We start from the raw sequence: 5,000 nt of genomic DNA, 5'->3' as shown, positions 1-5,000 counted from the left end.
CGGAATTCACTTAGATATTCCTTTGCCTGTTTTGTGACTGAGTATGATGCTTTCTTGTTTTCATGTTTTGAGACAAGTTTTAACATCCAGTCCTTATTATTATTATTATTATTATTATTATTATTATTATTATTATTATTATTATTATTATTTTCATTATCATCTTTCAATTTTGTTTCCATTTCTTGAGGAGTGCCCTGACATCTAGGGCAGAGAAACGTACTGTATACATTGGTAGGCCATGAAAATAAACACACCAGATTGTTTATTTACAAAGTCATGTGATAGAGAAAAGGTGGAAGAAAGATGGAAAAAAGGAAAAAAGTAAACAAAGAAAATAAAGGGAAGAAAGGGAAATTATTATCGTCATTATTATTATTATTATTATTATTATTATTATTATTATATTATTATTATTTTCATTATCATCTTTCAATTTTGTTTCCATTTCTTGAGGAGTGCCCTGACATCTAGGGCAGAGAAACGTACTGTATACATTGGTAGGCCATGAAAATAAACACACCAGATTGTTTATTTACAAAGTCATGTGATAGAGAAAAGGTGGAAGAAAGATGGAAAAAAGGAAAAAAGTAAACAAAGAAAATAAAGGGAAGAAAGGGAAATTATTATCGTCATTATTATTATTATTATTATTATTATTTTATTATTATTATTATTATTATTATTATTATTATTATTCCTTTGAGGTCGATAAAATAAGTACCAGTTGAGCACTGGCGTCGGTGTGATTGAGTAGACCCCTCCCCAAGAAGAAAGAATTATCATTATTATTTCCATTTTATTTCTCACAGCTCTCGATTTTACTTGCTCCGGTTAATTCTGCAAGAGCACACAGCAACCTGTTGTCAGAGGTCTCACAAGGCCTCTTCCCACGATACTTAACACCCTAGTACCATTCTCAAAATCCTAGCTCCCCCCTCCCGGAAGAGTAGTTTTCTAAGCATGTTCTGCCCTCATGTCAATTCCAATTTCTCCAAAATATTGCCCAGACTTGGCTGTTAGTGCTCCCAGTGTCTCTACAACTACTGGGATAACAGATACTCTTTTCGTTGCCCATATTCGTGCAATTTCCTCTTTTACTAGCTGTACTTTTTAATTTTTTCCAGCTCTTTGTCGCCCACTCGTGCATCCCTAAGCATGGCAATATCTATGATCTTAGTTTCCTTCATCCTTTCATCTGCTACAATGACGTCTGGTCTCCCAGCATCAATTACTTAGTCATACCGGATTGTAAAATCCCAGATCTTAAACTCATTATTCTCAGTGATGCCTTCTGGTTTAAGTACGTACTACTTCTGTGTTCTTTCAAGACCATACTTCTCACACAATCTCCAGTGAACAAATTTAGCTAAGTTATCATGTCTCATTTTGTATCCGTTTTGGACCACTCACAATATGTGATAGTTTCATTTTTGCTGTCACATTGATCTTATCCATTTGGAACTTGGCATATCAGTACCTCAGTGCATCCTTTCAGATCACTTTACCTTAGTCACCTCCAGTTGTTGGTTTTGTCTTTCCCCTCCAATTCACTGAGGTATTGCCCATGTACCGTTTTCATATTCCAGTTGCTTAGTCTTGTTTCTTAACTGATTTGAGGAGAGTCACATTTTCACTAGAGATCGTGAACAGCAACAAAGTTTCAATTTGCTCTTTGACTTACCATCCCAGGCAGTTATCCTCATTGACAACACAGATCTTGCATAACTATGAGACCTCTTCCTCCTTATATCTAGGCACATACACTTCATCAATATCACTTTTATTATTACTATTATTATTATTATTATTATTATTATTATTATTATTATTATTATTATTATTATTATTTAGAATATAGCAACAGCTTTTTTAATATATGTGTGTATGTATGTGCGTGAGTGTACATATATTAAGTTGAGGGAAAAGTTCGTACACAGTGTAAAAATAAACACACACACCACAAAAATATATTAAAAACCATTATTTTTACACGGCGCACGAACTTTTTTCTCAACCTAATATACATATATAGTCGTTTAGATCACTTGTGAACTAAATACCCATATTTTGCGTATGTATGTATATATATATATATATATTACGGAGATGTACTTACATAGCAAGTGACCTGATCTGAGATCGTGTGCTGGAACGAAAACAATTGTAGCGTAAGCCATTTAAAGACACACAAAAACCGTGAGATATACTTCAACTTTTAAATTTAAGTTGCCAAATATTTTCGTCATTTTGAGAGCGCGACCTGCTCACTTTGTATTGTGTGCGTGTGAGTGTGCGTGCGCGCGTGTATGTGTGTATGTATGTATGTATGTATGTATGTATGTATAAGTTACAGTTGTTTAAAACCTCTAAGAGATTGTTAAATCCAAAGACGTTCCTGATGATGACTACCACTACAACTGGTAAACAGAAACGATAGTAAATGTACTATTGCTACCACTTTTCTTTATTAATTAATTAATTAAATTAATGGCTTACTAATGCAAACGACCAACTTCTTCCTGTTATTTTTCCTCCATTTTCTTCTTGTGTATATATATATATATTATATATATATATATATATATATATTAAAATTATAAATAAGGGTATCTAAGAGATACCACCATGCTTGAAATAGCAGTCAAAACCTGACTGTAAAACCACATCAAGTATCCAATACAGCACAAGGTGAAAAGGCAAAAGAAAAATGACCTAATAAAAATTGGATAATTCTAGACCCTGGATTTCTAGCTCTGTATAAAAATATACACTGCCGTTGTCAATGAAATATACCATGAATTGTACATAAATAAACATATATATACATAAACCTACGAATACTCACATATACGCACATGTACATGTGTGTATGTGTGTATGTGTGTGTGTGTGTGTGTGTGTATGTGTGTGTGTGTGTGTGTGTGTGTGTGTGTGTGTGTGTGTGTGTGTGTGTGTGTGCACGTATATATAGACCACCAGCTCAGGTGTCCATCGCAGTGAATATAATGACGAAGTGAATATATATAAAATAGCTACATAAATAAGGATAAGATCATTATTTTAAATAGCGATCAAATCTAGTGGCAGCATAGGAAGAAAAATCCTTATAGGTTATAATAATTATCATAATTATAAATAAGGTATCTAAGAGAAACCACTATGCTTGAAATAGCAGTCACAAATCTGACTCTAAAACAGCATATTCAATACAGCATAAGGTAAAAAGACGAAAAAAAAATGCTATTTCAAGCTTGGTGGTAATTCTTAGATACCCTTATTTATAATTTTAATAATTATTATAGCCTATAAGGTTTTTTATTCCTATGTTGGCACTAGATTTGATCGCTATTTAAAATAACGATCTTATCCTTGTGTGTGTGTGTGTGTGGTGTGTGTGTTGTGTGTGTTGTGTGTGTGTGTTGTGTGTGCGTGTATGTGTGTGTGTGTGTGTGTGTGTGTGTGTGCGCGCGCGCGTGCGCGCGTGCGTGCGTGTGTGTGCGTGTGCGTGTGTGTGCGTGTGTGTGTGTGCGTGCGTGTGTGTAGTTTTTGGTGTGATGTACAGAAATTGAATATTAAGAAAAAAGTCGTCAGAATTTTGGAAAAAAAAGATCTTTTTATTTCTTCAGTGTTATTAGTGCTTTTGTTCTTTTCTCGAACTTGTCAAATAAAATTTTGTGAATGTACAAACAACTTGTTCATTTATATAAAACAGATGTTTTGGGTGGGGTTATTTAGAAGAGAGCTGTTTTTGTTGTCTATCTATCCATCTATCTATCTATCAGCCTATCTACCTACCTATATTTCTATCTATCCATCTCCACTGTCACCCCCACCCCAAAAAAAAACAATGTTCTCTTCTAAACAAAAACCCACAAAAAACATATTTCTTATAAATGAACAAGCTGTTTGTTGTACATTCACAAAATTTTATTTGACAAGTTTGAGAAAGGAATGAAAGCGCTAATAATAATGAAGAAATAAAAGGATTCTTTTGTGTCGTTTTCTTTTTGTGCCTTATAATATAACACACTCACCGGTAAAATTTCCACTTTTTCCTATTTTTATTTCCCTAAAATTTTCGTTGCAATAGTTTTGACTCTTTTTTATTCTTTTTTTTCCAAAATTCTGACGACTTTTTTCTCAACGTGTGTGTGTGTATGTGTGTGTGTGTGTGTGTGTGTGTGTGTGTGTGTGTGTGTGCGTGTGTGTACGCGCATATACATACATAACTATAGATAAAGAGATATTGGACAATGTAGTACTGATCAAGTTTTAACTACCTTTCATTAAAGGTCTGCTCAATCGGCACACTGACCTTGGATTAGACAAGAACATGTAGAATTTGTATATGATACCTCTGGACCGGATCAATTCCTGGTGTATGATCAAGTCAAAGAAACGAAAATGAATATATAAATTTAACTTAAATTATGAAAATATATATTCAACCTATGAAAAATAGACAGCTTGGACTGTTGTTGTAGAGATTCAATAATAGAATAAAGACTATGATCCATGATAGTGAAAACTTAATTGAATTCTGTTTATAATGATTTATAATCGTGTTTTAAAGATGGCTATATTTTAATTATAGTCGTAATTATAGTCATAGGCAATTTTTTCCTTCATACAAACATCCAATGTATTAATATTTATCTACATACACCAAACACTTCGAGACATACCCGTCATCAGTTGTCGACTTTAGACCATTGTGATTTTGACACTTTCTGACAGCAACATTCCCTCCAGCATTGCCTAGCAACAGGAAACTATCAGAGAATGTCTATGCTGTTTTTAAAGTATCCACCTATCAACATATTTAACAAAAAATAATTACAAAATTTGAAGATAGTTAAACCCCACATTGCGTCACAGCACTTGGGAAATTTACTTCTGCAAGAGAGTGATGTTACATACATTGTTTCCTTTCCTCACTGACTCTCGTCTCAGAAATATTGTTGTTGAGTCTTAAAGATCTACTGATAAAACCCGCT

Source organism: Octopus sinensis, linkage group LG7 (assembly GCF_006345805.1).
Source record: "Octopus sinensis linkage group LG7, ASM634580v1, whole genome shotgun sequence".
NCBI classification, from domain to species: domain Eukaryota; kingdom Metazoa; phylum Mollusca; class Cephalopoda; order Octopoda; family Octopodidae; genus Octopus; species Octopus sinensis.
The sequence above is the reverse complement of the archived record's forward strand: the minus strand, read 5'-3'. Positions refer to the sequence as shown.